At 38.2% G+C, this 24,756-nt stretch overlaps 1 protein-coding gene across 1 annotated transcript in view; it reads right to left on the bottom strand.

Annotated features, from left to right (window-relative positions):
* slc26a1 (solute carrier family 26 member 1) overlaps positions 1-23,862 on the bottom strand; it is a 269,764-nt gene extending 245,902 nt beyond the window's left edge. Inside the window, exon 1 of the mRNA XM_017493277.3 lies at positions 23,853-23,862. The gene's annotated coding sequence lies outside the window, so the exon portion shown is untranslated. The remainder of the gene's footprint in view (positions 1-23,852) is intronic.
* Between the last annotated feature and the right edge of the window lie 894 nt (positions 23,863-24,756).

Consider the following 24,756-nt stretch of genomic DNA (forward strand, 5'->3'; position numbering starts at 1 on the left):
ATATATATATATATATATATATATATATATATATCAAGCGGAGAAAAATACAAGTAATGCTACCATGCAAGATTTATAATTGCGTTCTAGAGAAGTGAAGTGCGCAGAGTATAGATGTAAGAGTCAGAGTTATTTATTTATTTATTTATTTAAATAATGTGAGGTTGGCATTGTAGGGGTTAGTTAAGTGTTCATGGAAGAGGTGGGTCTTTAGCTGTTTTTTTGTTTGTTTTTTTGTGGAAAAAAAAGGTTGGAAGTTCATTCCACCACTGAGGAACTTTCAGTGTTTATTATTATCTGCAGCAAACTCAGACGCGAGCACCTCTAAATCACTTGTCTATCTCGACTGTAGCCTGATGCTTTCCTTTTATTGACTCACTATTGCAGCACTGGCATCAATGAAGGTGTGTTTTATGTAAATTGTAAATTAGTTAATTGGGGCATGCGTCATGTAAATGAAAGACCAGTGAGCGGGAGATTGTTTCCATTCATCTGAAGTAAGCCCATTAGTTGTGCTTAATACTGATGGGAATTACATCTCTTTCCAGTGAGTCAGATCAATCGATTCTTAACTTGAATTCACTCTCAATTATTATGCCCTGCCAAGCAACTCACATTATTCACTCAATTCTTTTTTTCACTAAATTCCTAGATTCCGGCTGACCTGTGAGTGATTACCGGCGTTACAGAATATGAAATACCGACTTTCATTTATCTGGTTCACAAAAATGGTTGTCCAGAAACGTGAGAACAGTCACCTAAAGTCTCAAGAGGCTCAAACGGTCGATTTGCCTGCGTTTCAGAAATTATACCCGGATTCATTAGTAGATCATTCCATACTTGCATCATCGCATTTTTCTGTGCAATTTTGCTGAATGACTGCCACTGTGTCCTAAAGTACATCAACATGTCTGTGTGACATCAGGGAACAACTGGATGTGGTTTGAAGCAAATATTTCTAGACCTCTCTGTCATTCGCCAAACATGTCTTGGATAAGCGGAAAAATATGTACGTTAGATTTTTCATCGAATCCTTCCTTTAAGGCCAGATCGTTGTTCTGTTTCGAGTCCGAACAATTTGTATTCAGATTTCTTCTCAGAATCGCCTCACTGAACTCACTTGGACATCGAGGTACTTTTGTGGGTGTATACGCTTGCTAGTTAAAAAGAAAATGGCCTTGAGTTTCAATTGTTCATTTTCTGTATTTTCCAATTTCCATTAGGGTCAAAGAGACTCTTCGGGAATTTTTATGTGGCTACTATGACCGTGAATAACTGTGGAGCTTCGAAAGCAGCTTCTTTGTGGTTAAAAGAAATGCATAAACAACATATTTTAGACTGGAAAAAATGAAAAAAAAAGACTGTGTTCGTGACAAAATCCTAAAGAAGAAGATGTCTCTAAATGACTAATGAATATTATGGAGTTTGCAACGTCAAAGTTTCCTGCCTTGTTTTCTGTGTACTATAATATTGAAAGCCAGTCTACAAGAACCTGACACATTTAACCCCAAACAGAAATGCTGCCAATTTCAAGGATGATTTAAAATAGTTATCAAGTCTGCTTTGGCAAGATAAATGCATGCATGTATAATTATGTGTGGACGGGAAAGCTGATGACTTGTGCCAGTGTGGTTTATGGTTTGGTGTTGACCAAGCAGCCAGATGCAATAAGGATGTGGTTTCAGACATGCAGATCTCAGTGTGAGGTTGTTTTTTCCCCCCAAGAGGATTCAAAAACCATCTCTATTGTAAAACTTCCATCTTTTTTTTTTCCCACTGTCTTTGATAGCAGTTAAGATATTTGGTATGGATAATGTTCAGAAATGGCATTGTTAACACTACATTAAGGTATGTTGACTGTTGACTGTCAACATAGAAGAAAGAACGTGGTATAATAACTAGTGTTAAAGTATCCAGAGTTGATTTCGATGTACAATCTTAGAGAACATCCTAATATTTAACTATACTATGTCACATTAGTAGGCTAGCTGTCTAGCTCACTTGCTCGTTTTATCCAGCATCACATCTCTAGAGCCTTAAACTTGCCAAGGTCATTTTGGTGTGAGTCTCATTCTAATACGCATTTTATACATTTCCAGAATGATTTATAATCATTTGGAGAAAACGTTGCTAGCTACGTTATTCCTGAGGCAAAAAAACAAACAAACAAACAAAAAACAGGGTATATTAATATAGCTATAAACTTTCTGTGATGCCATCATCCAACCTGATCCAACTACTAATGCTCTCCTGTCCTCACTTCACAGCAAAGAGAGAGATTGAAAGTGTCTTGAAATAAAAAAAAAAAGTCCCCTTGAAAGTGTCAAAGAATAAAAAAAAAACAATCTATGTAGACCACTGAATCGTATAGAATGTTTTTTTGTAATGCCAAATAAACGAATAAATAAGTTTAATCGTGCGGACATTTCGGCTTGTAGCATTTCCGTGATGTCGGGGATACTTGAAAACTTTAGCTAAAGTTCAGCTGAAGCAGCAGATAAAATTTGCCTGCAAGAAAAGCCTGTAAAGTAAACACAGGTAAAGTGTCCTTCACAGCTACCTTTGTGCATGTTTCAGATAAATCACTTAAAACATCTACATAATGCTTTATATGTACAAAAGCTACACAATCTACAGCACTTTGCAAACAGTATTTTTGCCTTACACGTTACCTTGACATAAATTACTTCAAACATCATATTTTCATTTATGTGTGAATCCAAATGATAAATTAATGCAAGTAAATTATTAATTTAAATGATGTTATGTAAATCATCAGAATGGTCTTAATGTCCTTATGCCATTAGCATGGATGTTAGTTAAGCACATTTTGTGCATTTAATTTAATTCATGCTAAAAAACAAACAAACAAACAAACAAAAAAAAACCTCAACCCTATTACTTTGAACCCTGTTACTCATTTAAGAGCAAAATGCCGAAGGTAACCTTGTTTAAAATGAGATATTGTTGCCTGAGATGAAGATTTAAACACACATTATTGAAAGTTTACATGAATGTTTTCTTAGAATCAATGTTGAAAAAATAGTTCTGTAAATATATATATATTTTTTTTTAAAAATCATTTTAATAATAATTTTTTGAAAAAAGAATACAGAATCAGCTGGGAAGAGTTAACCATTTAACATGCTTCTGAGTTCAAATGTACTGGTTTTTATTTTCCCATAAATCTGTATGTAATGTCATGCTCTCTGAAGGTCTTCCTTATTTAATTGCCAGTGTGTCCATAGTAAGCGGTGTGTCATGGTGGTTCAGCAAGTAGTGTTGAGGCCGTGCAGGTCCAGAGTCCCTGGTTCTATCCTGAGCTCAGTTTACTGTCTGACTGGAGCTCCACATTTTTGTTCTGGGTTCAATTGTTTCCTCCCACCTCCCAAAAACATGCTGGTAGATGGATTGGCTACTCTAAATTTGGCCCTTGGTGTGAACGAGTGAGCGAGTATGTGTATGCATGGTCCTCTGTGATGGCCTGGTGTGCCATCATGAGTGTATTCCTGCCTCACTGCCCAGTGTTCCTGGGATAAGCTCTGGATCTAGTGTGAATCTGATCATGATAAAGTGGTTACTGAAAACGAGTGAGTGAGCGTGTATAGTAGGCTTCATTGTGCACTTATAAAGAAGGCCCATTTACTTTAGCCTTTTGTCACTGCGAGACAGGCCGAGTCCCTAAAAGCCCTAAAGCAGACGTTAAGAAACAGCGTGAATGTAAACAGTTCTGTCTGAGGTATTTTATTCCCCTCCTCCAAGCGCTGCATTTAAACACCCGGCTCAAGTAGCTTCCTCGACCTCGATTTTTCCATATGGCGTCTGGACAAGCTGATCTAAACTCAGGGAGATACATATTTCTGAAATGCGTATTTCTCTTGGCTCTGGTCTTGTCAGCTTGTAATTAGGCACGCGCTCAAATAACAGCGTGTGTCAGAGTTGCATATTGTCTCAGGGATGTGCTGTCTGCCAAGAAGACGGGAGGTGTGAAAAGGAGGAATGACCCTGCTGTCTCTCATTTAGAAGCTGCATCTTACTGAGAGTCGATCGCTCTCACTTTCAGCCGATCACTCACTCACTCGCTCACTCACTCACTCACTCACACACACACAAAGCTCTCTTTCTCTTCAAGCACGGGGTGCCAATATTTAACTTTTATCAGGAACTTTCGAAGACGTTACCTCCATTCGACACTCATCAAGCCTGAGATGTAAACCGTATCCTGTAGAACTCCTCATTCGAATTCTATTAGTGTCTCGAGGACAGAGGATACACGCCTGAGATTTATTCCTTATCGAATAAATATCAATTAGTCAGCAGTTAATCCCAGGAAATGGAGGCAGCGCTATTTGTTGCATGCACATAGGAAATGTTAGGGCGTTATTAATCACGTCACATATTCAACGAGCCAGCTTTGGATTGTTTGGCCATCAGCATTTGGCTTCCTCTCTGAAACATGTGCTCCAAATGAGGCATCTAATGTGTTTCCGTGCTATTCCAAGAGCGCTGTTCTGACGGAGCGTGACCTTCAGATGGGCAATGGTTCATGTATAAGAGTCAGGGGAGAGCGAATAAAGGCAGCATTTCACTCCTAACAATAAACTCAATTCATCAGTGATCACCTAAACCCTTAAAGGTACAGTCTGGACAAAAATGAAATGTATGTATTCGTGCCCATACGTTCCGTTTTGCATGGAATCTTCTGCATAAATATCCACCTTAAACCGCATCCGGATCAAACTGTGGTGTCACACTGGCTTGCTGATGTGATTTAAGACAAAGTGGAACTTCCTGTCATATATATAAGGGATAATCCACGGCTAGGCGTATATTACATGATTTTAATGCAGGACATGGAGGCAAAGAACCTCCGTGGAGTGCATTAAAACTGTGTAATTAATGCACACCTAGCTGTGAAGTATCCTGCTTATACCATGGTTAAAGCTGTCATTCACGTTTGCAATGCAAAATTGGACTAAAAGGATCAAAATAACTGTTCGTTTCTGTTAGTTAGTATCCGAATCGAGTATTCAGACTGAATATGGTATAAAAATTGAATACCACAGCGCTGTTGGATTCTCCATTCTGATTGGTCGATTAATTTCTGACAGTAGTGCAGAGGCAAGTCGCAGTTTGCTATTATGCGTTTGTTCTAATACGTTATCGTTTCTATAGTAACAGCTCATTCACGGGGACTTGTACACAGGACACTTAATATGTGTTTTAATACCTAAAACAAAAGAACTCATTCTGTACATATGGGCTTTTTCTTTAAACTGAAAGCTCCAGAACCATCACTGTAACCCTCTACATGACTCGTCATCTCTTTACCAGTGATCGTGTAGCCTCGCCATGGCAACTAAGTGAAACGATCACACATTTTCAGAGGTTAAGTTTTGATTCTTCGGCTATGTTCGTCCTCGTTTTGTAGACGACGAAAACTTCATCGCTGACAGATACGTTCCCGCTATCAATTATGATTATGTTCATAACACTCCTGTTTCAGCCTTTGGTTTAGCTTTGCCGGATTGTTTAAAATGAGTGAGCAGCACAAGTTCTCTCAGAACTCTGTAATGACATTTTCACAATCCACACAGTTATGTTACTCACAATCCACACAGTTATGTTATTCAAAACTAACGAGGAAAAAAACAACAAAGTAAACAATAGTAATTTAACAAAAGCACTGCGAAACACACTCTAGAAACACACTCTGCTAGATACCGGAAATTTCTCCCATAGCAATTTTTCCAGCATTGGATAACGACGGAAATATCTGTTTTTTTTCCATGCCATGACACTGCCCCCTAGTGGTCGGGAGCACATCCGTTGTGTTTTCACTACCTATAATCGATGTGATATTTATTTAATTGTAATTTATTCGACTCTTTTGTCTTTTCCATTTTTGTTTTAAATCACGTGATTTGACTTTATTGTTTTCTTCAAAAAGATTCCTTTTTGAGCGAGAGGACCGTTGAGACTCTGTTAGCGTTATTAGCTGCGTCAATCAATAAAATCACATAAAAAGAGAAGATACAAACTCAAGCATTCCTTTTTTTATGATTTAATTTCTCTTGTACAGTTTTATTGCTCCTTGTTTTATTTATTAATCCTTTGTGATGCTGATTTAAGACCACTATATAAAAAAAATAAACTTGATGAGATGTCCTTCACTTCCTTCACTTGTTAGTGCAAACCTAAAGCAGCAGGTTTCAGACACTAACCATGACTTGGCTGCTAGTCTAAGAACATTTGGCGTAGGTTTGCCAAGCTATTCTTTTAAATGAGCTTAAAACACACATTTAGTTCTGCGAAAGCTTCTTGATGAGGTCCTTAAGATGCAGATTTTGAGGATTTGTAATACAGGTTTAATTACGTGGTCAGTTGATTTTATGAGCGGTATGAGATGAGGTAATGCGATGAATTATAGCCTACAGAATGTATAAGTGCCGAGATTATGTTAAGGTTTACGAGTGAGGTTGTAAAACCTTAAAACACAAGAATGGAGAGATTTGAGTTGCATGCTCACGTTCATGACATTATTTAAGAATATATTGTTTTCCTTTTATCCAAGCCCACGGAAACCAGCTGTGCACAAGGCAGGATTCGCGCAGTATCACAGCCACTGGAACTCAGTCAGGAAAAAAATGTAATGAGATCTAAGGCATTAAAAAAAAAAAAGTCCCGAGGAGATTTACTCTCGCCAAACAGCTCTGACTGACCACAGTTCAACCCTTCAGTCTGATTTATGTGCTACTTTATCTGATTTAATGAGCATTTCTACAATTAGCTTAGCCTGTATTGGAGAACCCAGAACACGTAAGTCCTCTATCAGTCATGACCTGTGAAAACGCAGCTGCTGTTTTTTAACGACTGCAAACCTGGGGCTGCTTTTTAATGGGCCATCGGCACGACTCACAGGCAACGCTCATTACGGCATCTTGGAAGCGTTGCTACAGGTTCCTCTCTTTTGTGGCATTTCTGCCACTGACTTTTAGATGAATAATATATCATCCCTCAAAATAGCCTATCCCACACTGTAGGTATGAGTGCAGGGAGTGGAGGAGGATTGGAAAATCAATTAGGGCCAGGAGGCAGCCTGTTGTCACTGACACTGACACTGGCATTAGTGGCTTAATCAAGAGTGGTGTGAGGCTTCTGGAGCTGAGGTTTCTGGGTTCAGAATGTAACTTCTTGCTGTGCAGGCATATTGTTTCCATTTCATCAGTCAATATACTTAAAGCCAGGATGATATATCATGAGCAAACAGTGTCACTGAAAAGTGAAACAACTTTCCTGGCCTATAAAGTTCCGGACTATTATCATTTCAGTTTCATCATGTTATATAAAGTAATGACTAATTTCTAGATATATTGACCCTATGTTCACATTAGCAAATGATAAGTCAGTCATATCGCTGTGAAGTTTGTAACTTGTGGGCGTGTAGTGGGTGATACGGCTGTCACACTGTCTAGTGTTTGAAATCTCTATTTAGCCTCTATAGCTAACTCGTTTAACACAAATGAAATAATGCACTAATCAGTGTGAAAACTGGTTGTTTGATGGCTTAATGTTTAGCATGTTTGTCTCACACTTCCAGGGTTGGGGGGTTTGATTCCCGCCTCTCCACCCTGTGTGCGTGGAGTTTCTCCCCGTGCTTCGAGGGCTTCCTCCGGGTACTCCGGTTTCCTCCCCAAGTCCAAAGACATGCACTGTAGGCTGACTGGCATTGCCAAATTGTCTGTGCGATTGTGCTCTGCGATGGGTTGGCACTCCATCTGGGATGTCCCCCGACTTGTGCCCCGAGATCCCTGGGATAGGTTCCAGGCTCCCTGCGACTCTGTGTCGGATAAGCCGTGCAGAAAATGTATGGGTGGATGGATGCTTACTTGGTACTAGACTCATTCTCAGATAAGCAAACCAAGCTGAATGTATTTGCTATGCTTATACATGTCAAAGAGTGAATGGGAAGTAATCGCATGTAGGAATGAAAGTTGTGAGTGGGGAATTGAAGAAACATTGGACCACACGCAATCAGAGAATTGGTTCGAGGATCATTTGAGATAGTCATTTGGATTTGACCTACTCACTGTCACTGTGTTTGGCATGGGCATAGAACATGAACAGTCGTCTGCTGCTTTGTTGCTTGGCTAGTGTGCGCATCTAAAATGAAAATTGACCCAATTTTGCACTTCATGCAGCTGATCTTATGAGACATTTGTTGTTGTTTTTTAACAGAACTTTATCTCACCTACAATCTCTTCAGAATTGCCAAATCTTTATACTGTTCTTAGAACTGCATAATCCCCCTGCCCCAAGTGAATACTTCACTTGAAAATGCAATCACATTTAAGTTTTTTAAAAATATGAATACTTGTAGATAACTATATATGTTTTTATTTTTGTGTAGATTTATAACACATAATCCTGATTAAGTTCAGGTTGTAACACTGCAAAATGTGGAACAAGGTGTAAATACTTATGGAAGACACTGTACTTTAAATTACATAGTAAAGCTCTGTAATATCCATAAAATAGCACTGGGATTACAATTATATGATTATCCTTTAAATTTGTTTTTTGTTTTTTTCCTGTATAGTCCCTGCTTTAAACTTTGGGAGGCGGGGCCACATTATGTTGTAAAAGTGGTTCTGATTGTCTGAGGACGTGGGACTAGTGAACTATCTGAAATGTTATACTTTAATTGCTGTGGTATAAGAGGAATAAAACGCCTCAGGATTTGCCGTCCTCATAACGTTCCGGTGTTCAGCGATATTATACGGTAAAGATTTATTCATGTTTTTATAGATGACTGGAAGCTTCACCGTGTCTAAGACCACATCAGCATATGTAAATGGTCCGCACTTATATAGCGCTTTTATCCAAAGCGCTTTACACTGTGTCTCATTCACTCATTCACACACACACACTCACACACCAGTGGTAGCAGAGCTGCCATGCAAGGTGCTAACTTGCCATCGGGAGCAACTCGGGGTTCAGTGTCTTGCCCAAGGACACTTCAGCATGTGGAGTCACGTGGGCCGGGAATTGAACCACCAACCGTACGATTAGTGGACGACCCGCTCTACCACCTGATCCACAGCCGCTCCACATGACAGTGACTTCACGGAACAACTGAATGTGTCTGAAGCAGATATTTATATGAAGGATTCTGCGTGACTTAGATGTTAATCACTACTTAGTTCTAGACATTGAACATATTTTGTTTGTTTGTTTGTTTTTGCCAGTGTATAGCACAGACATTTGATGCATTTTTTTAAATGAAGTATTCATGTCAAACTGATTAAAATTCACTGTGCAACAAAGTAATTAATTTGTTTCACGTTGCGTCTGGAGATATATAATGAAACTGTCAAATCTACAGCACAGACTGAGGCTCAGATCACTCAGATTACATTGAAAGAAAATAGTTCAGAATTTGTTTAAAAATATATATATTATTATTATTATTATTATTAGCAGAGCTTCTCACAGAAAATTACTCCATATGCAGCAGTAATTTCCTCATACCCACCCCCACTTAGCCAGACACAGCGCTCCACAGCACCCGGCATCTCACGAGCATTAACAGGGAAGAAACAGCATACTGGCATGGTGACATGTTGCTAAGCAACAAATGACTGATTTCATTAATGTTCGGCTACATGTTGCTCATGAAAGGGAGGATGTGCAGCTTTAGGAGGATGTGAATCAGAGCCGGACTGCCTTGCTTTTTGTTTTCTGTTGTGAGGTCTCTGGTGAAGTAGCAGTACAAAAACCGCTAAATCCACCAGACTATGAAATGAGATTAAGGAAGGAAATTAATACAAATTTTCTTCCCAAGCTGGACGATTAGAGTCTACCTCAGATGCGATCCCACTTTTCGAAAAATGCAGGCGTTTATCGGCGTTTTCTTTTCTGATCGGATTTCATTTCACAGTCTGCTGTAAATCTGCAACTTTGTTTGAGTTATCGTTTCCAGAAAGCACGTGCAGTTAATTAGGGCAGATTTGGTTTATACCCAAGACGCCAACATTTAAAGGAGTCTCAGCCGCCATGCTTCAGAGCCAGTACTGTAAGTTTGTCAACAGTGAAACGATCCATTGTAGAAACGAGTGCATTCGCTTACCTGAGGCTAACTAGAACCATAAAGCACCGGTGCACCCTGCGGTTTGGTCAACCTTGTACATATGCCAAATGCAATTAAATTGGACATTCAAGTGTGGTTAAACTGCTATACAGCGAGGGTCACATATGGTTTTTATGGTCAATCAAAGCCCATGGTCAAAGCACGATATTAAAGAAATGATTCAACGAAAAATCAAATTTACAGTTTCCCACTTACGCCAAATGTAGCTGAGCCAAGACAAGTTTCGCGTCCAACGTTTGCGTCATTGGTCACATCTAGCGTAGTGAACAAATAATGGTGTTTCTCTCAACAATCTAAAATCTGTGTAAATCTGTGTCTCAAAACACATGCAGCTGTTAAGCGATAACACACAGGCATGCAGATGTGGTTTAGGACACACTGGGACTTCCTGTTATCTATAAATTCAACTAAACTTCTCCATGTAGCTGAACTCTGAAACATTATTTCCACATTTTTTTTTTTCCACCTTACTCCAGTGGTTCTCTTTTCGGTGGTTTTTGTGTCCAGCTGTGGCTCGCCCAAAATTTTGCAACTCCCTCTATAAGTCAAACAAAGCAGCTGTGCAGGGACATGACTGCTGTAAAAACATTACATCGCTACCTTGTCTGTTTCTCCAAGCACGGTCCTAACGTCATCATACATGAAGGCTATCAAACACACAGAAGTACACGGCATTGCTGAGCAGACATCTTAACAATTTCGCCCTAAATAGTACCCGAGACTAGAATTATCGTGTCCCAAAGTTGAAACGAGAATCCCAAAGGTATCCGGAAGGGCTACTATTTCCGGTAGATTTTCAAAATGTGGATCCCTGGACACTTTTTTCAGCTAATATTGCCCACAATTCCTTGCGTGAAGGAGGAGGGGCATAGCGACGGTTTGCTTCACTGAATTTAACCTGCGAACAATAACATAACATCGAGGATAACATCGGCGATGCGTCTTCGGTATTTAAGTGTAAGAACTTAAATGTTAAGCAGTAAATATAAATATAAATAAAAAATACATCAAGGGAATGGTACATTTAAATTCAATTATATACTACAAATTATCTGAGGAATAATAAATGAAGAAAAACTTAAATGCAACGAGGAGTTTGTTTACGGTGACATTGTGTGTAACTAGGCAACAACGTTCTCTTCTGTTACATGGCGTGTTAGTATGTCCCAGTACTTGCATACTTTTTTCTTCTACACACTCAAAAGTATTACTAGTTCTTCACAAAAAGAGTACATATTTTTAGTGCATAGTATAAATAGGCGAGCAAATAGGATGTAACTGTGGAGCAAATAGACGCTGCGGACAAACACGCTACACCTGTGGCTGGTCGTTACCAGTAATGGAGCGGCTGTGGATCAGGTGGTAGAGCGGGTTGTTCACAAATCGTAGGGTTGGTGGTTCGATTCCTGGCCCACATGACTCTACATATCGAAGTGTTCTTGGGAGAGACACTGAACCCCAAGTTGCTCCCGATGGCAAGTTAGCGCCTTGCATGGCAGCTCTGCTACCATTGGTGTGTGAATGTGTGTGTGAAATGGTGAATGGGTGAATGAGACACAGTGTAAAGTGCGTTTGGATAAAAGCGCCATTTACATATCGTCTGCGCCTTGTTTCATTTTTCCATTCTCTTTGTAGATATGGAACAAAGTAAGTAGTTCTTCGTCTTCCTCATTTATGTACTTGTAACCACTCTGGGTGCGTCTCAACCAGCTCCCTAGTTCAGTAGGTCATGAATCAGTATACCGTGTACATGAGTACGGGCACTGGTAAGGACCATGGCTCACTACACATTTGGACACTGATAACTGAATTTCCGGTGACATGATTACGAACGCGCATTGTAAAAATCACCAAAAATTTAATACTTCAAAATATTTCACGTCATATAAATGTGTTAGCTTCATCACACTTATTTCTCTAATAATATGTCGAGCAGGATCATAGGCAAGCTAGTGGATTATTTTTTTTGAAAACCATTAAACACTTAAACATCGCTAGACTCAAACAAACCGTATACAGAACGTCAAATAAAGTTAAAAATCACTAACGTGAGTAATCATTTGAGCACTACAACAACAACAACAAGGTACTTAACATTTGTAGCCGGACGTTGGCTGCGACTTTGTCCTTTTTTTTTTTTTTTTTTTCGAGCTGAGACGCTTCAGAAAAAAATGGCATCGTTTCCAGTATAAGGGAACATCGTAAGCATCGACGCTCCCTGAGTCTTGTCGTGCATTCTGGGATTTTTTTTTAGGGCGCGAACGTTCCAGTGCACTGGAAAGATTTTGCAATTGAGACACGCCTTAAAACGGCCGACTTCCTGATCCGAGCCCTGACTACCAAACTAGGGAGATGGTTAAGACATAACCTCTGTCACCATAGTTATTACTGTTGGCACTTTACAAACTTCTTCCTGTAGTCATGTTATGAGTTGTTATGAAATTTTAATAGCACCACTTGCAGTACTGGAGCATTCATACACGATGGCCAATACAACAGCAGAGGGTATTTTAGCTTGTAAGCTTGCGAAGGTGGTTTCATCTTCATGCAGCCCTTGCAAACATTATCTCCGTATTAAGTATGCTGAGACCTTTAGCAGAGCTGCACACTGCTGTATTACAGTAGTTTTTGGCTCAGCGTGTCACCTTTCCTCAAAGGTACTCTCTCTTTCAGCTAACGACAATGTGAGAAATGCTGAAAATGGAAGAGATTTTACAGACAAGTCATTCTCAAATAATAAGAAAAAATAGCAGTATACCAAGAATGCGCCAAGAAGCTTTTGTACAATTTTTTTTTTTACAAGATTTTGTAATAAATATTTCCTGTAAAATTTTACTGCAGGCTTGTGTGTTTTTAAATGGTTGATTAATACCATGATACTGTGAAACCATTATATATATATATATATATATATATATATATATATATATATATATATATATATATATATTTATTTATTTAGAACAGGCTATGTTACTGCAAAAATGGCAAACTTCATAAATAGCAGAAATATGATTTATATAGTGATGGGTGATTTCTAATGAAAAATATCCATGACAACACTGAGATAAAAACAAATAATTAAATAGACATATAATTAAAGTGACACTGATGTCAAGCAGCACCTCGCTTAATCGTGGAAACATAAGCGCGGGATAAATCCGACGACTGTCACGCAGAGGTGGTAGCTTTATGAGCTGTGATTACTCAATTACCATGCTTAAGTAGGGTTTTGTATTAAATTCGCAAGTGTTGCTTGATGATACCTCAGGAATTTAAAAAAAAAAAAAAAAAATAGTTTCCATTTGGTTCTGCTAAGTTAGGTACAGCCCATATTCTGACTTATTCATTTTTCATGTACAATTTGCTTTTCTTATTTTTTGTCATGTGATGTTTGGAGAAGAGTTTATGCTGGGCGTTTCGTTTTAGCCTTGAAAAGCATTTTTGTTCAACATGCCTATAGAAACATACTCGACTGTACGGATCATACAATGAGACCTTTTATCGGAGCAATTGGATGCGGTGAAATGAAGCACATCTCGACATTTGTGGCTCCAAACACATGGGTCACAGCTTGAAATAAGGCTGCTGGTGTATCCCAGCACAGAACCTTATTAAAAACTATCAGACTTCCAATCTTTCCAACATGCGCTTCCATGGAAACACAACATACTTGTAACATGAGCTCTAATGTAATATTCAGAACATCAATATGTGTCAGTTATATATTTATTCGTCTTCCGTTTTCTAACTCTATCTCTGATGAATGAGTTTAACAAAGCAAAGGGCCGAGTGATTAATCCAAATCGTCAAGGAAGTTGTCCAGTCCTGGAGGGTTTGAGTCCCTCCTCCTGCCTGAGGACAGTAATGATTCCTGGGGAAAGCTTGGGGCTGATGGAGGTATAATAGTCCTGCTCTGGTTCCCATGTGGTGGAGTTTGTGGTCCTATCTAGTGACTCATACACTCCTTTATCTTGGGTTTGAGCAGAGGCTAACCTCAGCATGCAAACCACATTTTATAAAAAGCGACGCAGCCAAGATTTTATCCTCACAGTAGGCCAGGCACGTCGTTAATCACATCCCAGTTTGTCAGCTTGGAATGCTGGGCGTTTTCGAAGTGAGCTTTCAGATGAACTGTAAAGACACATTGACATACTGACTAGCAGTACTAATTAATGATAAACTGCAGTCCTTTGTGCTATCGTAAGAACAATACAGGCTCGCAATTTATTTTATGTGATATCCTTTTATATAGTGGACAAATCAGTTAAACTATAAATAATGAAATATGTAAAATGATACTTAGAACATGTGTAGAACATCCTAGCTAGCTATATTAGCTAGCTTCTTGCCAGCCTAATAGTTTACATAGTCTAATAGTCAGTATAATGTTAGATATCTAGGTTTTATTAACTGCTGGTTTATGAAACATTGTGGTTTTGTATAATGGTAGTTAACGTGCAGGCAAACCTAATAGTTTAAACAATATAATTATAAGACTTTAGCATGCTATCAACTTTGACTGCTGGTTTACACATTATTATGAATAGCCTAATGTTAGCTAGCTTGCTCGCTTGCTTAGCTGTGATTTTACACAATATTATGCTTAGCCTAATGTTAGCAAGTTTACTTACTAGCAAACCTTACTAGTAGGCTACACAATATGATAGCAAGTACAATCTTAGCTAACTTGCTAACAAGTCCAGATTGATATCATCTTTAACTGTGGTCTTACACAATATGTTAGTGAGCCTATTACTAGCAAACCTAACTACTTATTTAAACAACACAAAAGTGAAACTAATGTTGGTTAGTTTGCTAATGGCCTACATAGTTTCATACTAAAGCCTAATGTTAGCTAGGTTGCTAACAAATCTGGTTGAAATTTGAATATTCTTAATGCTACTGGTCTGGAAACAAAGAACTGTGTGCTGCTAGATATGATTCATTTTAATTGTAATGTGCCCACAGTTTGAGATGATTTCTAGTCAGTTTGGAAGGTTTAAAACATTCGATCTGACAAGACTGACAAGGAAAGAAAGATATTTATCTGTATTGTATTTGCTCAGAAAGGAAGGAAGGAATATGAGAAGCTTAAGACACAGCAGAAACTGAAGGTTAAAGCCAAAGTTGTCCCAGAAGTGAGAGACACACTCAGGGTTGTAACCTCTACGCTGGAACAGCAGCTACAACTACTTAAAGAATTCAAGAAATGACAACATCAATCTGTCCTGAAAAGTGCACGGCTAGGAACAGCCAAAATCCCATGCCGCACTCTCACATTGTCAGATTAGAACAGTGAGACAGGATGTGATACATACATGTTGGATATATTGATGGTATTTATCCAGGTAGTGAAACATCAGCCATCAAATTATGTTGCTATAAATAAAGGAAGCATATAGCGTCTGGTTTAGCATCAAACAATCTGCCCTGCTGAAAAAAAAGCCCAATAGAAACCATCAAAGAAATTCTAATGGTTTACACTTCAAATACCATTACAAATCATCAGCTACCCATAAAAAACCATTACCACTATTGGTCCTTAATTTTATCCACAAGACATAATATGCTACCAATAGAAGGCCACAAATTACCAATAGAGACCCATGGGAACCAATATGTTTTCCCATAAAACCAATACAATTCCCATTATAACCATTAAAACCATTGCAAATTCTATGAGGTTTACTATTGTTCTTTTCAGTAGGGTGCACTGCTAAATCATTACACATAGATCACACACTTTTGGCTATAAACATGGACAAAAGGAGATTTCAGTGCTAAAAGCAGCTGTAGCTTCATCCTGATTCAATCAAATCATTTTCTTCCTCAGCACTCCAGGCCAGAATCAGACTTATGCTTGCATACAGCTTAACTCAGCTGTGGGAAATCAGAGCCCAGAATTACACATTTTCAACCTTGATGTGTTCATGAGGGGAAAACATGGACGCCTCCCTGAAAGCTTGCCTTTAGTTTGTTCTGCACCAAACTAGCAACAGCCAGCTAGCATGAGTGATATAAGTGCTAACGTGAACATTCCTTATGTATCACAGCTCAACTGTATGGTCAGTGTTATAGAGTTAACCAACTCATGTGTCTGTATGATGACTGATCTAAAGCTAATGCTACTGTAATCTTATTTAAGAGAAGAGAAGTGAAACTTGATTTTCTGTTCACAGTGTGAGCAGCCATGTCACTGCATGCTGATCTCAGGGTTGAGGACGTCAAAGGGGGGGCATTTTCTTTGTTTTTTCCCTAGTTTCCTAGTGTTTTAATCAAACAAAGCATCAGATTCAGACTCTGATAGAAGGTGTGGACTAAAGTCTGAAGGTGGAATTGTTTGTTAAAAGAGATTTGGTTAATATTATAGTCCACATTGGATTTGTTTCGATTTGTTTGTTAAATTATTTAGACCATTATTGCTATTATTCCATCCAGGAGTCATTATTAACTAAGACATAAGAACAACATAGTGAGATGCGGTCCAAACCGGTCCAAGCCTTGTGAATGAGCTGTGGATGATTAGTAGATAAACTACTGCCAGAGCTGCTGTTGTAGAAAATTAATCAACACTTTCTGACCAATCAGAATCCAGAATTTAACAGTGACATGGTAATGTAGTATAAGTGACATTCTGCTTGCTAAACTATCTAAGAGGCCCAACCTATTGAAGAAAAAAAAAAAAAGACTAAAGATTTACAGTTAAACCTGGTATTTAATTTAATGTCAGACATAGAACCTAATAGTTTATCGCCTGCTCCTGTTTCCTCTTCATGTCAGCGTGGAAGCTGTCGCCTCTCCTGTCTCGGGTTTGGCCACCTGGGGAGAAAGGGGGCAAAGTTCACCATCAGGTCATTTAACCCCAAGGCTTAAAGCTGACTTATTGTTATTCCCTTACTCTCACTCGCTCAGAGTTACAGAGACACTAACTCTGAGTTTCCTTTTCGGTGTGCAAAGTTATAAGACTTTTTATTGCGAAAAATATATATCATTGTACTCGCATGCTGTAGTCTTCATCTGTGGTCAGCAAGTTCAGGAAGAAATATGAGTATGTTGCTCTAATAGTCTCTCCGGTTCCCGTTGTTCTCATCAGGGGGGTTAAATATCCTCACATGCTCACTCTGTTCTATAATGTTATGTTTGTTCTCATGCTGGGGGTATAAATATATTGAGACAGATTGACAGTAATTGGCTGTTTTACAGGAGACAGAGTAATGATTGTATGAACACTTTGCACTTATGTGGCCAGCATTCCTGATCCACCAGGTCATGCAGTTGTAATAAATTTAACCAAAGCAGGGAGACATGCAGGGTGATGGCAGGTTTTTTTTTTTTTCTCCCTACTCCCTAACTGAATATTAAGTTAGCTGCATATTAAGTGCCTCAAATTGGCTGTTTGCATGGTACCCCCTTCTGCTCTTCTGCTGGTTTGGACTTCTCATTCTGCCATTTTTGGAAGGATAATTAAAACTTGAAAAAATTCAATGGTGAGCTGAATAAATTCAATTCAATTCAATTTTATTTGCAATGCCAATCAGCCTACAGCCTTTGGAATGGGAGGAAACAAGAATACCCAGAGGATTCCCAGAGAATACCCAAAGCATAGGGAGAACCAGGCAAATGTGCTCACCACCACACCAGCGTGCCCACTACGGAATATATGATAAATAAATATAAAGATAAAGAAATAATTATAATATTAAAGATTAAAGGCTATTCAGCATGTAAAGATGCTTAAAAAAATGTGACAGCGCCCACACCGTGAAATATGATTATTAAAAATGATTATTATAAATCACTCCTAGCTCCACAGTTAACTGTAAAAATGTTTAGCTTTTTTTTTTTTTCCGAGTGATGTTTTTTTCAAATGATAAACCATCATTCGGCAACGCTTTTATATTTTTTATTTATTTAGTTTATTAGGTGGAAGTTAGTTTTACTGTAAACAACAGGCCACATCGTGTTTTTTGTCATTCAATCCCTACACCAATCATTAGTCAACTTTGTGGGTGCCATCAATTTGTCCGTATCATAATATTTAGAAATTTATGATACCATTTTGTTACTTATTTAATTCCAAATTACATGACATCAATCACAACTGTACACAGAAGGTTTATCAAATGCATTAAGCTCCACACATTACAGTGGAGTACTGAAAACTGGAGCTGCGATATTAATTTCTATTATTTATTTACTTGCTTATCTATTTACTTGTTTAGCTGTTCTTTAGTCGTTTAGCTAACACATAACCAACATGTAACAACAATTTCATAAAATACGCAGAATAAGCCCACAGTTGAAAATACAAATAAATAATAATAATAATAATAAAAGCACTATATTATCATCCGGATCACTTCTAATGTACGGCTCTGCCATCAAACTTTACTTTTAGTTAGTCTGAAGCTAATGAGGATTGACACCAAACTATGTTTGTGCTGAGTACTATATGCTGAGAAAGCTCTTTTTTGTTGCTGTGTAAAATCCTTTTGTCCATTTTTATAGATAAAAGTGTTAAAAATAACATCAGCAAGTCTATTTAAGACATTGAGCAACATGTTGTTTGCTAAAATGGAGGTTTATAAACTTCCCGTGTTAGCGATATTAGCTTTGTAGCTGTCTTGGTTTAAAGTGAGAGGAACGTTGTTACGATTAAATTTTTGCACATGACCTAATGAGAATCTCAAAGTCCTAAAAGTTTTTCTGAGTTTCCGACACTATGACACGGGGTTATCTTCAAAAATGGGCACTGCAGAGCTAAAAACAGTCGTAGATCCATGTTGAAGCTGAATCGCTGATTGACAGAGTTCGGCTTGGAAGCAGTATAGTGATATGAGGACCTGCTTGTGACCTACAGGGTGAAAGCCTGACCTGATTTGACCCTTTCACCATGAAGGTTAGTGAGTCTCCCATACCCTCTACTTAACCCCTCACCTAACCCCCTTCCTGCACGGAAACCCGTCAGCCCTATTTGCACCTCTCTAAAGGAGATAATCAGCCACAGATGCACTTCTAAACAGCTTCAAAATATGTAACATTAATTAAATTCATTTGGTATTTGCCCGGTATTAAATATAATTTACAATGCACAAACTTCATAGAAATCTAGATGCCACGTTCTAGGGTTGTCGCAATAGGACGTCTCATATCATATCAATCGATATGAAGCTAGTGAGTCTAAATGTCTGTGTAGTAAACAATATGGTACATTCGTCAGGTTACATAATAATGTAGGCTATTTGTCATAAAATACCATTTAAAGTTAATCAAGCCCGTACACCTTCCTGTGAAACAGTAGCTTCTTTTTTGAGCTCAAATCAGGGGAGGCTACAGGGGTTTAAAACAAACAAAAAAACCACACTTCTCCCAAGCACACTGTTTTTCAAAACCAATATGCTAGCATGCTAGCACACTAAGATACTAGTGTATTAGCTAGAAAAAAAAAAAAAAAAACGATTAGGCACTCTTAATTTTATCTTATAAACTAATGCACAGCTTTTTTTCATTCAAGCAATGCTTAGTTTTGCTGTGACACCACTGTATCATATCAAATTAGAATTTTGTGTATCAGTAGACCCCTACATTCACATTACCGTGTTGAAGCGACACGAATCTGATTTTCTACCTTAAACTGATACCTTGGAGAAAAAATTCTGATCTTTTCAAATCAGACCTGAGTCTTTTTCGTATGTGGTTCTAGATCGAATACATGACTCAAAAACATGGCCATGTGACATGAATGAGAACGGTCAGATTGAAATTTGGTTGGCTTTTTCCCAACACACTTTAATGTGCATGTGCATATCACTGCCATGTTCTACATCCAGCGCTGGCAGCAACACGAAACAGCAACAACAGTGATTATGTTCAGTGGAAGGAGAAGGAACCTGGTGATTTACTTCATATTTGGGGAATTGATTTAAGCAAAACTGGAAGGAACTTACCAAAACAAACGTAGCTACAGTACAATGCCACAGAAAAATTATTGAACCTTAATGCTAAGTTCAAGGAGGCAAAAGACTCAACATGCCTCTTTTGTAAACAAACTGATCGCATTTTAAGTGATCCATTTGTTCTCTCCTAGAAATATAAAGATATGAATCCTGTCTAGATCACGGTCTAACCATCTGGACTTTTTTTTTCCTTGAGACTTGGACTTCTAGCACATTCCTTTGTTGATTCTACTATGATATACTGTTTCACAAATAAGATGGTTTTGTTTAGTTTTTTTTTATTCATGTGAAACTGATACCGATGTGTACATATAGAGTGTTTTGGGGGAAGTGTGTGCTCAAATTAAAGACAGATATGGGTGACTTCAAACATAGTTACGAACGTCAAAATCTGAAATGTGCAAAGAAGTGTGTAGCTTTATACTCTTAGGCTTGTTAAGTTGGACGGGTTCCTGAGAATGAAATGCCCTTTTAAACAATACCATTATTATCATAAAATGATCACCAGGCTGTCAACATAGATTCTCCAGCGCCATGGTTTTCAAAGTGGGGTCAGTAAAGTATAACTAGGTCTGTGATTTTCTATTTTTGTTTCAGTGGTAGAAACTATGACTCACTATTGCCAGCTATTCTTCCAAATAAACTGGAATTTATGACAATTGTAATAAAATGGTTTCTATGGGGCTCCTGAGTGATGCAAGAGAAAAACATTCACCCTATTGTTAGGAGGTCGTGAGTTCAAATCCTGATGATGCCATAGTCGGTATGATAGGAAAGAGCTGGCTAGTGGGTGGGAATTGGCAGGTGACCAAATTCGAGGTTTTTGGTTTTTTTTTGTAGATACAAGCAATTAAATAATTAATGTGCCTAATTTTTAATAGTTTGTTTGGAATATAAATCAGTACTAAGGGGGTCTCTTATATATATATATATATATGTGTGTCTGTGTGTGTGTGTGTGTGTGTGTGTGTGTGTGTGTGTGTGTGTGTGTATTTAACAATTAAAGTAATCCCTTGATGCAAAAAGTTTGATGACCTAAGATTTAGGGTTTGGGTAATTACACATAACTCAACACACTTAGAAAAAAAAAAAAAAAAAAACGGTTTCTTATAGATTATAATATTCCTAAAGGGGGTTTATTTGGAGCTCTGATGCAGAAACCCCCCATTGTAGGGGTCTACGTAGAACAATTTTCCGCTTAGAGAAAATTTAAAAAACTTTTTCCGATGCTGTGTAGAGCCTTTGTGCTTCTCAAGTTCATAAATGCTGATACAGCTCCTATTATTTCAAGAAATAGCTTCCTGAAAAATCAAATGTACACAATGTTCTTCCTTGATCCAATTGCACTCGATCAGCCGAGACATGTTTGATGTCTGAAGTTTGCTTCTTCCGTTTTGAACTAGAGGTGTGAGACGACCAAGTAATGGAAGTCAATGTAAAATAAATTACAAATAAATTAACCTATACCCTATATATCATTTATTGTAATCAGCAATCACTTCCAGATTTCTGGTACAATTCTATAGTCAAACCTTAGGACGTGGAGCCTAAGGGGTTGAAATGAGAATGCCAATAAATATCGCTGTTATGCTGTTATAGCAACTGTCCAAAAACGCTGCCCCGGTAACCTTCATTCAGACACACAGTAATTTACAAAATTACAATAATAGTAACAAACAATCAGATACACAGTCATTTTTGTATGCAAAACTAAAGAAGCAAACATGTCTTGGCTGACTGACCATGGTAAATTTGTCTAAAGTGTATTTTTTTCCCACTGCAATCCATATCAAACTGGAGGCAGTGCCGATTCTGATACAGCGTCTTTGAGCGAGAACCAACGTTTGCATGTTCCATCTGTCCGAAACTGCATACAGATTCTACAAACCATTGAATTAATTATTGAATTATTTGTGTCACTTGGAGCTGGATGCCTGTAAACAATGAGCGCATTTTAATGAGTTGTAAATGTCATCTATCAGCACAGACAGTGGAGATAGAGAGAGCATTATTGAATGTTCGAGTGATGGATCTTGTGCCAGTGCCGCGGGGCTCTTGCGACCCTGCCACCCGATTTAACTCAGACGCTCGTGACTGCAACTGTCAGGGCCAAAAAATGAAAAGAGCAAGAGCGACAGACTAATTAGGCCTATCCTGCAAGGAGGTTTATTTTCATATACAGTCCCAAGTGACGGAGGCCAAATCCCTGTTTCCCCCCCTCAGGACTTGTACATACAAACTAATCATAATGACTTGGCAAATAGAGCACGTTAACTACTTTCCGAATACATTTCATTTTAGTTTTTAGTAGTATATCAGTTCTTTCTGTAATGATGGAGTGTGGTGGGAACATTATGACCTCAGTACTATTCCCAATTATACAAGGATCAAGAATGCATCATTTTTTGCTTTTTTTTTAATCTGAAGAATGCTTTGATTCCACTAATATGTGTGCTGATTTATTGTTTTGTGTTTTAAGTCAAAAAAAAAAAGAAAATGCAGAATGTCTAGCCAAGATAGCAAGATTTTAAAGAAATACACAAGTTCCTATTATTTTAACACTCAAGTAACCACAAGACCAAGAACTTTCCCCGAAGTATTAGGATAATTATTTGAATGGTTTGATTCACTGAGATTTGCAGCGTTTGTAATCATTATTACAAAACGATTCCAAGTGTCACGAAGGAGTTAGAGCTGAAAGACAGCAGAAATACACAGAGAGACCTAACCAAGGATGCTAAAATTATTGATACATACATGGTCAAAAGGGAAAGTACTGCACTGGTACATTTGTACCTTTTGTACCTCAAACAGCAGTGTACATCCGTGATCCTTAAAGGAGAAATCCACCCTGAGTCATTATTACATGTTTATATTGAAATATTTGTGATGTGCTTAGCGAATCTGGTGCTATTTTGTTGGTTGATGCTGTATTTTTGTTATTCCTGTGATAAGTTAGTGGTTGTTTGCTGCATTGACATCACATGGGGACTTTGCTAGCACAATTAAAATGATGTTTAATAGGAGAAAATTAGCTCATAACAGTTCAATTCAATTCAATTCAATTTTATTTGTATAGCGCTTTTTACAATAGACATTGTCTCAAAGCAGCTTTACAGAAATATCAACACGGTATACAGATATTAAAGGTGTGAATTTATCCCAACTGAGCAAGCCAGGAAAAACTCCCTAAGATGTTTTAAGAGGAAGAAACCTTGAGAGGAACCCGACTCAGAAGGGAACCCATCCTCATCTGGGTAACAACAGAGAATGTGAACGTGAACAACAGAGAACAGCAACGTGAAACTTTAGCTATCTTAACTATGTAGGTGGTTTTCACACTGGGCACGTTTGCCGTGGTCCGAATCTGAGTGCTATTGTTACCGGTGCCCCTGCAGCGTTGGTCTGGTTTCAGACTCACTTGATACTATCGAACCCTGGTGCATTTGTGTTCATCTTACGTCATCACAAACATGCATGGAGAACACAAAGCGACTCACAATATATATATATATATATATATATATATATATATATAATAATTATTATTATTATTATTATTTTGGTGCCATTATGCACAGCAGATAATATATGGACCTCTTCTGTGTCCCACCAAAATCCCCTGCCACTCATTCCATGTGTGTCGTGGGAACTAACGATGTCATCATCGGCTAATACACATGTGCAGGTTACTTTACTTCCTGAAAAAGTGCGGACCCAGGTACGAGTTGCGTTCACATTTACGGGAAAGATAATGATAATGATAATTATCCATTACAGTACAGTGAATACAATACAGTACAGTGAAATTCTTTTGCATACCCCAGCATGTTAGGATGCTAGCATGCTAGCTATTTAGGATGTTAGCATGTTAGACTCACGGCTCAGTTCCAGTGCAACCAAACTCAGACCCCCTCCTACAGGTAGTCTCAGGTTCGGTACCATGGTGCTCTTCCTGGTCTGCATGTCAGCTTTCGCATTCGCAATATTTCATGCAAACCGTGCTCTGTTTCGGACTAAACTGCCAGCCTGAAAGCTCCCTTAGACAAACCACTCAGATTTATTCACCACTCAAATAGAGCACTCAAATAGTTCTTAAACCACCCAAATATATTTACCTGCTAGATAAACCTCTCGGCGTTATTTCCCAGTAAGATAAACCACTCAAATGAATTCATCAGCTAGTAGTGTTGTGGGGAAAACCCAGGGTGAAATTGTACTCTCCTACTCTCTCAGCCTACGAAGACTAAAAATATTTTTTTTGACACCACACGAGACCATAACATCATTTCCCAGAACAAATACTCTGTAATAATTCATATTGCAATTTTGTAATATTACAGTTCAAAACCGTAAAGGTCGATCTCTGCATACAGAGTTATATACTGTAGCACCTGTACATTTCAACTGCTTCAAAATGCTTCATCTTCTAATGTTTAAAATAATACAGCACAGGTACTTGGTCTCAGAACATCGTATGAGCCAACACAAATTCTAGTATTGAATGCATTTTATTTACCTACTGTGTGCTTAAATCAAAGGAAATGTGCTTCGGTTGGCAAATCTTTACATGTGCTGTACTGCTTTGAATCTATTGGATAGCTAGCAAACTCTGTGTCATTTTATTTACCTCACACATGCTCCCTG

The sequence above is a fragment of the Ictalurus punctatus genome, chromosome 18 (assembly GCF_001660625.3).
Source record: "Ictalurus punctatus breed USDA103 chromosome 18, Coco_2.0, whole genome shotgun sequence".
Lineage (NCBI taxonomy): Eukaryota > Metazoa > Chordata > Actinopteri > Siluriformes > Ictaluridae > Ictalurus > Ictalurus punctatus.